Raw genomic sequence first — 13,386 nt, 5'->3', positions numbered from 1 at the left:
CACAAATACACAAGCCAGGAAAATGCAGCTCAAGCAGAAGCTGCACAATGTGCAGAGAGAAAATATGAGCATCATTGACTACCACATGAAGGTGAAGAAAATTGCGGATGCACTTGCTTCCATTGGGTCACCAATGGATGATGAGGATTTAGTTGCTATGACCTTGAATGGTCTAGGAAAGGATTATGCACAGTTTCGGACATCCATTGCCGTCCGTGAAAAATTTCCTGATTTTGAGGAGTTGATTGCTCTTCTAATTTCTGAAGAGCAGAGAAATGGTGGTGCATCTTCTTCAGGAGGAACCTCAAAAGAAACTGTCTTCTCCTCAAATGCTAGAAGGGGTAGAGGCAGAGGTAGAGGAGGCCGATCTGGGGGCTGTGGAAGAAATCAGAATGTGCAACAAACTCAAGAAAACCAGTCCTATGCAGGAGGACGTGGTAACTCTAGAGGCAGGGGGAGCCTCGGGGGGGTCAGTCATCATATGTAACCCTGTCACATGAGTTCAACAGAAGGATATTTTTAATATCTAAATTTTACAGAAATTAATTTACATAAGGGAGTTTTTAAAATGATTTTGGGAAAATTTTACAGATTTGTATAGAAAAAGGGTACATTTTATTAATGGAAAAATTACAGATAAGGGATTTTACAAATAGGCCTTGAACGCACGTGATATTGAGGGTTTATACATAGTGACCCCCCCGAGGGGGGAGCCAAAGAGGTCGTGGTGGATGGCAGAGAGGCCAAAATGCAAACAGCAATGTTGAATGCTACTACTATGGTAAAATGGGGCATATGGCTAAAGACTACTACAAAAAGCAGAATGACATTATGAATGGAAAATTGCAGCAAGGCAATTATGCATCCTCTAGTAGACAGGGTGATGACAGAAATGAACATTTGTTTATGGTACAGCATATGACAAATTCTGTGACAAGTGCAGAAGAAAGAAATGATGTGTGGTATGTTGACTCAGGTGCATCAAACCACATGACAGGTCATGCTGAATAGATGAAGGGATGCAAGGAAAATGGAAAAACCAGGATTTGTGGAGACTGGTGATGATACTGCACATCCTATTGTGCAGATTGGCAAAATTCCTTTGTCTATGCAGGATGGGAAAAAGAAATACGTGTTTGATGTATTTCATGTCCCGAACATCACCAAGAACCTAGTTTCTGTTGGTCAAATGGTTGAGCAGGGCTTGCAGGTCAGATTCAATCCTCATGGATGTTTTGTTGAAGATATGAAAAAGCACATTATCAGGCTCTATCTTATTGACCGAGAATATTGAACACTAGATGGAAAAAGCACATTATCAGGCTCTATCTTATTTGAGTAGGCTTGGCTACCAAGCTTGCTTAGTTAAGTGGAAATGAGGTGGCCACAATAGAGGCTCGATGTGATGTTTTATCTTAGCTTCTTCTATAAATTGACCTCGGTCACTTACTTTTCGCACTTGAATAACTCTATTATGAATTCAATTCATTAATTGAATAACCATACTCTTATGTGTCCAATGAAAATGTTTTCAAATGTATATGGTAGCAAAAGCCTTTATTTTTGCATGTCACAAGGACATTTAAAATCACCTAATTTTAGAATGTCCCAAACAGATGTTTTGCAATAATTAGGAACTTACATCGTTGTCACACAATTATTGCATGAACATGGTGTCTACGCCGAAGTCATAGATGTTTAAGTAAGTACATGCATAGACTTTGCAAATCTCTCAAACCAACTCTCAATGTAACAATGTATAAGACAAAGGTGACTCTCAAAAAACTACACCAAAGAAGACACCCTTGCCAATGAAAAAACATTCTTGGCTCTTAGTGCTTTTCTTAAAGTGTGGAAACAACAACCTTGGGGGCCAATTCTTAGTGTTAAGTACAATAAGAAATTCTTTATCTCATCATATTGGATCTATTCATAAACTTACCTTTACAGAAACATAATAAAAAATATAGCTTTTAATTAGTATTTCACATTATATATCTAAAGATTGAGTATCTTATATTGCATTGAATCAACTAGTACTCTTTCAAAACCTCCATACTCGTTAACAAACAAATGTCAATGTTGGAAAGACACAACTACTTAAGAATATCTTCATTGATTGGAAGACTACAAATTGCCACCACCTAGGCTTCATTCACTATAATCATAGTTGCCAGCCAGGTTGAAAGAGTTTGTCACCATAGGTGTTGATTACCTCCTTGGCAAGAATGTGATTGAGTACATACTTCCATGGCAATTCCTAAAATACATTCAAGCCCATTCACTCTAGCCATGCAATGGCTATTGATGGCCAAGTTCACTCTAAACAGGGATGCTATTTAATTCCCTTCATCCTCTTTGTCATCTTTAGTAAACGGTTTAAATCACCGTATATGATCAAAATTTTTGGGACAAAACCTAACCCTAAGGGGTGAGCATGTATCTATTTCAATGTCTTTGGAATATAGCATAGTGAAGAATTAATTAGTCATCTCTCTCTCTCTCTCTCTCTCTCTCTCTCTCAACATTGATACATTGATACTAACCTTAAGAAATAATCCCTAGTCCCATTATCATGCTTAGAAGACCACCAAAGCCTTTTTTTGTATGCCCATGGGTGATGCATGGGAAAAACATGAAAATATGTCTTCTAAGCATGAGAATGGTACCTATGGGCATGATACTTTGCATGGCCCTGAAATTAGGTGAGGCTAAGGCCTTTGCAAGTTATCATGGCCATATAGTCCCATTTGCATGCTTGGAAGACCACCGAGGTAATGTTTTGTATGCCCATGCATGATGATGCATGGGTAAAAATACGTAAATATGTCTTCTAACCATGAAATCATACTCAATGGGGATGATAATTTGTGAAGTAGTTAGTTTAGGTTATTTCAAGGCCTCTACAAAGTATCATGGCAACTAGGTCCCATTTGGATGCTTAGAAGACCAGCAAGGTGTTTTTTTGTATGCAATACATGATGTGTGGGTAGAAACATGGAAATATGTATTGTTGACCCTGAAAATGCTACCAATGGGCATAATAATTTAAAAAATAACTAGACTAGGTGATTTTAAGGCCCATGAAAAGTATCATGGCCATCGGGTACCATTTGCATTCTTAGAGTGCCACCAAGGCATTGTTTAGGGCACATGCATGATGCATGGTCAAAAACATGGAAATATGGCTTCTTGCCCATGCAAATGGTCCTTGATGGGCATGGTATTTTGTATGAAGCTTAAAATAGTATATTATAATCCCTATTCAGAGTCTCATAGACATCGATACCATTTTCTTGCTTAGAATACTATCGGGGTATTTTTTCCCCTCACATGTGTGATGCATGGTCAAAAACAAGGAAACGTGGCTTCTTGACCATGCAAATGTTACCTAATCGGCATAAAAATTTTAATGAGCCTTAAGTTATTTATTTTATTAAATGATTATTGCCATGGGGTCCCATTTTCATGCCTAGAAGACCATCGAGGCACTTTTTCCCCGCACATGCATGATGCATGGTCGAAAACATGGAAATATGGCTTCTTGACCATACAAATGGTACTCGATGGGCATGATACTATGCAAGTGATCAAAATTAGTTTATTGTAAGTCCCATTAAAATTATTCATGGACATCAAATGTGTGGTCAAAAACATGGAAATATGCTTGATGGGAATGATAAGTTCAACATACCTTAACACATGTGAGTTTAACACCCATGCAAAGTATCATGGCCATCAGGTCCCATTTGCATGCCTAGAAGGCCACTAAGGCATTTTTTAAATGCCCATGCATGATGCATGGTTAAAACATGGAGATATGGCTTCTTCACCATGCAAATGGTACCCGATGGGCATGATACTTTGCACAAGAAATAGATTAGGTGATTCAAAGGATTGTGCAATGTTTCATGGCCATGTGGTACCATTTTCATGCTTAGAATACCATCGAGGCATTTTTTCCCTGCATAAGCATGATGCATGGTAAAAAGTATGGAAATATGGCTTTTAATCCATGCAAATGGTGCCCAATGGGCATGATACTTTGCACAGGTCTAAATTAGGTGAATGTAAAGCATGTGCAGCATGGCCATCAAGTCCCATTTTCATGGTTAGAAGACCACCAAGCCATTTGTTTCTAGCACATGTGTGATGTGTGTGGTGAAAAAGTGAGACAGACCCTTTAAAAAATGTTTCTTTCCTGCCAAATTTCATCCTCTTTTGCCCATGGATGTTGAGCATGGACATGGAAAATTGACATCATAGGCCCACAAAGTCACGATGCAATCAAATCGGGATACAGACCCTAAAGAAATGCTCCTAGAGGTTCAAGGCTTCACAACACATTTAATGTTATCAGATGATAAACTCTATCAAGAATTGGAGCAAAGAAAAGCATTAAAATTTTGAGCCCAAATAGAAGAACTTGTAAAATTAATGTATCTCATTATTTATGATAATTATATTGATACTTTATTAGATGCTAATTTCGATGCTATTATCAACCCTATGGTAGATAAAACCATAGTCCCAAATTGCATCACTCTCATTCATCTCTTCCAACCTTGCACAATCTTCAACCACCTTCGGACCTCACAAGCACCTCTCCACAACTTTGGAGAACCTCTAGACCTTGCAAGCACCTCTCCTTTGAATTTGTGTGCCAGGTATGCTTTGTTTGTTTGGTGTTGTCAAGTTTTTCTTTCCTTTCCCCTTCTCCTCCCCCTACTCTTTTCTTTCCCTTTCCCTTTCCTTTTCCCTTTCCTTCCCTTTCCTTCCCTTTCCCTTTTCTTCCCTTGCCCTTTCCATTCCCTTTCTCCTCTATTCTCTCCAATTCTTTTTCCCCCTTCTCCCTTCTCTTTCTCCTTTCCCTTTTTAGAGTCCTTTCTCTCATTCTTTTTTTCCAATTTCTTCTCTTTTCTCCTTTCCCTTCTCCTTTCTCCCAATCTTTTTTCTCTAATTTCTTCTTTTTCTCCTTTCCCTTCTCCTTTGTCCCATTCTTTTTTCCAATTTTCCCTCTTTAGTTTTTCCCTTCTCCTTCTCTTTCCCTTCTCCTCTCTTTTTTCCTTAAATCATTTGCAATGCCATTTGTAATGTCTTAAGCATTTGCGATGAGATGGGGTAGGTTGTTTGTATTATTTTCTTCCTTCTAGATGAAGCTTCATCCAAAAATCTTTAAACCCTTAAAGCAATAAGCATATGTCCTACACAATGTATGCATAAACCTTTAATGTATATGCTTCAAAAGCTCAAAGTTGTAAAACTTTGTGCATATGCTCTCTGAATATGCATAAAATTTCAAAGGTCTATCCATATAAATTTGGGTATAGGCTTTAAGCATCACTTAAGAATATGCATATGCTCTAGAGGTCAATGTTTACAATAAGAAGGAAACTTGTGTGCAATGTTTTTGGGGGCAGGGGTCATATTCCAATGAACACAGTGCTAAAGTAGGCAATCCTTCACCATTGTGCTCCATGGAATCTTCTCGATTGAGCAAAAGAGATTACATCTACATCCAATAACAAGATATATAGAAATTAACAACTTGAATTTATACTGAGAGTAATAATTCAATAGAAGATCTTACATTTATAAAAACCTCAGCAATTGCTGAGAGCCTTAGAGGTCAAAAGATTACATCTAGTGACCATAACCACTCAACCATTGCTGAGTTGTATCTATAAAAACTTGACAACGGTTTATATTGAGGGCCTCAAATTAAACAAAAGAGTTTAAATTTGTAAAAACTCAACAATTCCTAAGAGTCTTACAAACCAAAAGATTACATCCAGCAAGCCAAAAGATCACTGAGAGTCTTTGAGGCCAAAAAAATGCATCCATCCATTACTGAGTGGTTATGAGCCTCGTTGAGCAAGAGGATATTTGTACAACTCAATATTGATGATTGCTAATAGTAAGAGAATATTGTACAACTCAATATTGCTGCCAGGCTAGCTTGCTACATTTGAATTTTTTGGGGAGCCAATGGAGGAGATGATGGAGAGGCCAAGGACTCTGCACATTGCTAGGACTCTGATTATGGCCCCCCCAACAGGACAAGAGTACTCTGATATGAAAATCATGAGCACTTCATTGACATCTAGGGGGGATCGATATAGCATACCCATATAGAGGCTACAGTTGTGGATGCCATCCAAGCTCTAGAGTGACATGCAGATGTAGGGGGAATTGACTGATGGAAAGGGGATTCCACAAGAGCCAACCTTTCCACTCCTACAGAGTGCAACACAATCACCTTATACAAGAAGGCAGACAAGATTGGGATCACGTTGCATCCAGGGGTAGTAGTGGTTGCAATAGGCATGGTGAAGATGAGTGGGTGAGCAATGGAGCGGATGAACAAGGGAGCAGATGAGTGATGAGAATTGGAGGAGGGAGCATGGAGAAAAGTATAGCAGGGGCGGAAGAGAGCTGAAGAAGGGTGAGTGGAGAAAAGTAGCAGAGTAGGGGCGAATGAGAGCAACATAACAAAATGCCAAATGCCAAATACCAGGGACCTTATATATTATATAGTTCGAGCCACGATGGCGTGGCTGGATGTCGGGAGGCTAGGTGTTCCATCTAAATAATCATGACTACCGTCTTAATTAGCCAGTGAGGAGGGTTGCATCCAAATAATTCATGAGCCATTTTTAAGCAAATTAGTGAAATGCCAAATGCCACGGACCTTATCTTAATCAAAGTTTGGGCCAGTGTGGATCATCTTCTTCTTCTCCCTTTTGACCTAGAGGCTGGTGTGCCATCTAAATAATCATGAGACATTTTAAATCACCACCTTAATTAACCAAAATGCAAGGAGGGTTCCATGCCACTTTGGTCATTAGTAATGAACTGCCAACTCGATGGAATTTTAGGCACCACCTTAGATGCCACCGATGGTAGTGGAAATTAATTTTGATGTGGCTAGTAACCATGAAGTAGATGCCACCATCTTGGTAATTAACGGGTAATTAATTGGTAATCAACTACACTCTACTGAGCATGCAAGACCGATGGTGGTAACTAGCTACGGATGTCATCGTCTTGGTAATTAACTGGTATTTAACTAGTAATTAACCATGGTAATTAACTACAATATATTGATCATGCAAGCCCAGTCACTGGTAATTAACTACACTCTACACTGCAGTGTCTAGTAATTAACTACCAGCCCAGTGGAATCTTAGCCACCACAAATGTGGCTAATGACAACCACCACCACCGGGCAATAATTACCACAAACGTAAATCATGAAGCCTAATCACCTCTAATCACTCATTACCATGTAAGCCTAGTGACTGGTATATTTAACTGCACTCTACTCATCATGCTTGCAAGCCCGATGGTGGTAACTAGCAGGTGAGTACTTGCGGGCCACTACAGTGGTTGGTTGGTAATTAACTGCCATCCTGATGGAATCTTAGCTCCAACCACAGATGTGGTTTGTAATCATAGATGCCACCACTGATGTCCACCACTAACAAAATGATGACAGTAATTACCATAGATGTAAATCATGAAACCTAATCACCTCTAATCACTCATTACCATGCAAGGTAGCACTACTGCCTTGAATTAATCAAAATTTGGGCCAACCACCATGGTGGCTCTCACCTTGAAAATTCCTTGTAGTGCGGCTACAAACTTAGGCCTCTGCTATTCCATTCCCTTCATTGTTTTGTCTTCTATCCCTCTCGACTCTTTCTCCCTTGCACTCAGACAGCAGCTTAAGCCTCCACTATTCCATTACCTTCATTGTTTTTGCTTTTATCCCTCTCAACCGTTTCTTTCTCCCTTGCACTCTTCCTACAACTTCTACCCCCTCTCATAATGGATTTCCTTGGACACATTGAGCTCCAAAACGTGTTTGCACAATTTGAATTCTCCTCACATAATCTTTTGTCCCCCCCATAATAAGACAAAGCACCTACAGACGCGCACACAGACGCATTTACTCAACTAAAAAAAAAACTTACGGGCATGTCTATTTGCACGTCTAGAGACCAGCATCTAATGGCATGTCTATATAGTAGACAGACACATGTATAGACGTGCATATAGATACTTAAATAGACGCTCTGCTAGAAAATTTTAAAAATAGGCAGACGCATCGTTAAACGCATGTATAGATGCTTTTATAAATGCACAAATAGACACTCCTCGAATAGACAGACACGTATATAGACACATTTATAGACGGTTTGATAGACATGCTACATAATATTTTTTAAATTTACAAAATGGTGTGTATGTTGTGTATGCTATGTAGTTATAGGAATCCCATTTCCACATTGTGTAATTCAATTCTTACAGCCAACTGCATTTTAATTAGCACTATTGCAAGCACGTCTATAGCCGACAATTACAATTCCAAATAAAACAGTACAACTCCAAAACGTTTAGTTCACAAGGCATTAATTGATAGAACGTTACACAAGAAAATTGAATGCTCAAAAAGTGCTTGTATGTACATATAGCACGAAGCTAAGCCACGTCCTATGGCTTCAAGTACCAAAAATAAGAGGAGTGTATATACAAGAGGCACGAAGCCACGCCAGTGGCTTTAAGTACAAAAAAGAGTAGCTAGCACTACTTCTACCACTAATCTAAGTTCTCCACGTCGTCGCTCCCTTCTACGCTCCCTTCTGTGCTCCCTTCTCAGCCTCCTTCCTCGTCTTCTTGTGCAGGGGCCTGTAAAGAAGGGACAACATATATCAATGTATGAAAAACCAAATCTTTACTTATAATATTGACATTATTTAATTACTTTCAAATACCTCGGGGGATGCTCCAATAGCCTGGATATACTGCTCCTCAGTAATCAACCCGTCATTATAAAAGTGCTTCCATGTATCTTCTCTGCGATGGTGGTGGTGGTAGGCTGTCTCGACAGGAGTAGGGTATCTACCCATGATATCAAGCGGCAAGATGACACAATTTGCGGAGGGGTTAGTACAAAGAAACAACCTCTTAATAAACTACATAGACAACATAATTTGAGATTGATACTTACAAATTGGGCCTCCCATGATTCAACACCCCCTACTCCAAAATGCATGCTTCCATATTGCTCCATTTGGATCCTTTGTGCCTCCACGTGCTGCAGACTGGGTTCCTCCCTCGCTGACTTCATTGCTTTCTTCCACTCACACTTGTGAGTGGTGTGGGGCGGGCCCCTTGTTGGTTGACCTCCCTTGAGCCTGGCAAGCTCCGCTAGTGCCTACCTCTAAAGCAAAGATTTTTTATTGCCAAGTATCGTAACAATATTTGACTTGGCCCATTTATCTGTGAACTGAAGATTGGGGGGGTTAGGATACCTAGAGTGAACAGTAACGAGGGTCTCATCAGCCAACCTCTTTGGATGGTCTTTGTAGTGGATAAAGCAATCTCTATAATTTTTAGCAATTACAGAGCGCATGAAGGCCATGATGTCCTTCCCCCATGCATCCATCAAGATGCCTCCTGTCTGAGGGATGTCATAGAAGATCGTAACATAACCGAAGGCACGTCTAAAATCATCTGAATCATCCTCATCCCCACCACCACCCCTCCCAAAGCATTGTGCCATGCATCCCCCACCGTTCTCCCTGCTACTACACCTACTACCATGTCGTGTCGAGCTAGTACGTTGGCCACTCATAGCTGGAGACTACACGGGACTACGTGGACCACTCGTAGTTGGAGAACCGAGTCTCGACTGCACAGGAGTATGCTGATGGCTCTGCGAGACAAAAGGACCTTTTGACGGCATGGAGGAAGGGGCATAAGATGGCATGGGGGAAAGGGCTTGGCTGTGTAGCCAGCTGGGCTGTGTTGACTCCGCTAGGGTAATCTCAACTGGTGTGGGGTTGGGGTGGTTTGAAGTCTATAGTGCTGACTCCTAGGGGGTGTTTAGAGTACTTGTCATATAGCCGTATAACTCCCTTGGACTGGGAGGGTGCCCTAGGTTATATAACTTCCAAAAGATGGTCTCTCGAAGATTAGGTGAGCCTGAAGAGCTTCCTAGTCACACGATGAACTGGAAAAAAGAAAAAAAGAAGATTACTGATGAGCTGAGAAGAGAAAAAGAAGAGAAAAAGAGAGAGAAAAATTAACACGAAAAGAGAAGGAAAGAGAGGATAAAAGAGAGAAGAAAAGAGAGGCAAATATAGGAAAAGAGAGAAGAAAAGAGAGGCAAATCCTTTTCTTGGAAGTGGAAGTGGAAAGGGAAAGGGAAAGGGAAGAGAAAAGAGAAAGAAAAGGAAAGGGAAGGGAAGAGAAGAGAAGGGAAGGGAAGGGAAGGGAAGGGAAGAGAAGGGAAGGGAAGGGAAGGGTCTAAAACTATCGGAGCACGTCTATAGACGCGTTTGACAAGCGCATCTATTTTTTTGTATAAAAGTGCAACTATAGATGCGCATATCTGTTTCTGAAAACAGAGTAGACACGTCACCTGTAGACGTGGTTTTAGACGTGCTCTGAGATGCGTCCATAGATGCGCTCCAACAGACGGACTATTCTAAAAAGTCGAAAAGGACGCGCTCGACATGAAAGCACAACATTGATAGCAAAATCATTCGTTTCGTGGATACGATAAAGGACGACGAATCCAAAGAGAGCAGCTTTCAAAGAAGATCAACTGTAAACAGACTTACCTTGGATAGAGGTATGGAAGCTTCTTGTCCTTCTTCAAAGTTTTTTCTCTTCCTTGTTCACCCTCTTCTCCTGTGTGCTTGGAGATGATTGTGTAAGCTTGGAAGTAAGTGTGGGTGCCTGGAGATAAGTGTCGGACTGTGGATCTGTTGATAGCAAAGCAAGCAAGCCGCGCAAAGAAGCAACTAATAGACCACCTCCTCGCGGGTTCAGTTCATACTACCTACTAGCATTTCACGTAGTGCATCGAAGGACGTGAAAGATTGTATTTACAAGATGGGCGAGCTTGTGAGGTATGTGAGCTCAAAGGAAATAGATCTCACCACGCTTGAGAATGCTCGAGTTATGTCAGTGGAGGCGGTTTGTTTAGTGGAGGAGACATTTCCACGTTCTATTCTCACAAGCCAACTACATCTCATAGTGCATTTGGTGGATGAGATTGCTATATGCGGTACTATACATGCACGATGGTTGTTCTTCCTCGAGCGCTTCATGAAGACCTTGAAGGGCTTCGTGAGACAAAATGCAAGACCCGAAGGTAGCATGGCCGAGGGTTGGTTGTACCTGTGGATAGCTCTCTCCCACGACTATGGAGAGATGATGAAGACCTAAGGATGACCTCTATTGTGCCTTAAGGAAAACGACGCAACAAAGTAATAGACACAGAGTTGCATAATAGTATCAACCTCTTTTGTGTGCTTAATAGTATCAACCTCTTTTGTGTGCTTAATAGTGATGTGATGAAAAGATGGGTGACAAGATACGAGGATGCAAAGGCAAGAAGACAAGAAGAAAGGGCCCTCTTTCGTACACACCACGGATCTCGTGTGCCATACCCTCAACATCTAAGAGCACTTCCAAAGGATATTATTCATGTGGATTGGCTACTTGATGAAATGGAGAAAGCAGAGAAAGACGAGGGGATGCATATCACAATGGAGGAATGGGAGTATTCTAGGGGATGCATGAGCAAGGTCGGTATATAGAATGTTATGCATAAGTTAGGAGCTTTTTATAATTTAGATTGCTTATTTAATTGATTTTTTCTTGGTGTAGTGCACTATGTTCAATGCTATATGGTGTGAGGGCAAGCATTTTCGAACACAACGGATTGATGATAAGAGAAGCACACAAGATTGCGGCGTCATTGCTAGCTTTCAGGGAGCCAATGGATCCATGGATGATAGAAGAGGGAAAGGAAAGCTTCTCTCATTCTCTATTTCCGCATAAGCTCTTGCGGAAACTTACGCATAAGCTCATGCTCATGAATGAGCATAAGCATGAGCTTATGCTTATGCTTATGCATAAGCATAAGCATAAGCTCATGCTTATGCTCATGCGGAAAAAGAGAAGGAGCTTATGCGGAAAAAGAGAAGGAGCACTTGCGGAAACTTGCGGATAAGCTCTTGCGGAAACTTGCGCATAAGCTCATGCTCATGCATGAGCATAAGCATGAGCTTATGCTTATGCTTATGCTTATGCTTGCGGAAACTTGCGGAAACTTGCGGAAACTCATGCTTATGCTCATGCGGAGCATAAGCATAAGCATGAATGAGCATAAGCATGAGCTTATGCTTATGCTTATGCATAAGCATAAGCATAAGCATAAGCATAAGCTCATGCTTATGCTCATGCGGAAATAGAGAAGGAGCTTATGCGGAATGAGAGAAGGAGCTTATGCGGAAACTTCCGCATAAGCTCATGCTCATGAATGAGCATAAGCATGAGCTTATGCTTACGCTTATGCTTAAGCATAAGCATAAGCTCATGCTGATGCTCATGCGGAAATAGAGAAGGAGCTTATGCGGAATGAGAGAAGGAGCTTATGCGGAAAAAGAGAATGAGAGAAGCATAAGCTTCTCTCATTCTCTATTTCCGCATAAGCTTATGCGGAAACTTACGCATAAGCTCATGCTCTTGCTCATTCATGAGCATGAGCTTATGTTTATGCTTATGCTTAAGCATAAGCATAAGCATAAGCTCATGCTTATGCTCATGCAGAAATAGAGAAGGAGCTTATGCGGAATGAGAGAAGGAGCTTATGCGGAAAAAGAGAATGAGAGAAGCATATGCTTCTCTCATTCTCTATTTCCGCATAAGCTCTTGCGGAAACTTACGCATAAGCTCATGCTCATGAATGAGCATAAGCATGAGCTTATGCTTATGCTTATGCATAAGCATAAGCATAAGCATAAGCATAAGCTCATGCTTATGCTCATGCGGAAATAGAGAAGGAGCTTATGCGGAATGAGAGAAGGAGCTTATGCGGAAAAAGAGAATGAGAGAAGCATAAGCTTCTCTCATTCTCTATTTCCGCATAAGCTCTTGCGGAAACTTACGCATAAGCTCATGCTCATGAATGAGCATAAGCATGAGCTTATGCTTATGCTTATGCATAAGCATAAGCATAAGCATAAGCATAAGCTCATGCTTATGCTCATGCGGAAATAGAGAAGGAGCTTATGCGGAATGAGAGAAGGAGCTTATGCGGAAACTTACGCATAAGCTCATGCTCATGAATGAGCATAAGCATGAGCTTATGCTTATGCTTATGCATAAGCATAAGCATAAGCTCATGCTTATGGTCATGCGGAAAAAGAGAATGAGAGAAGCTTATGCGAATGAGAGAAGGGGGAAATAGATAAGGGGGAATGAGAGAAGCATAAGCATAAGAGAATAAGAGGGATGCGGAAATAGAGAATAAGGGGGAAAGGAAAGAGAGAAGGGAAAAGAGAGAGGGGGAAAGAGAGAATA

The sequence above is a fragment of the Dipteris shenzhenensis genome, chromosome 4 (genome assembly GCF_047967505.1).
Source record: "Dipteris shenzhenensis isolate YYH24624 ecotype China chromosome 4, Dip_SZ_1.0, whole genome shotgun sequence".
In the NCBI taxonomy this organism is placed as follows: domain Eukaryota; kingdom Viridiplantae; phylum Streptophyta; class Polypodiopsida; order Gleicheniales; family Dipteridaceae; genus Dipteris; species Dipteris shenzhenensis.
The sequence above is the reverse complement of the archived record's forward strand: the minus strand, read 5'-3'. Positions refer to the sequence as shown.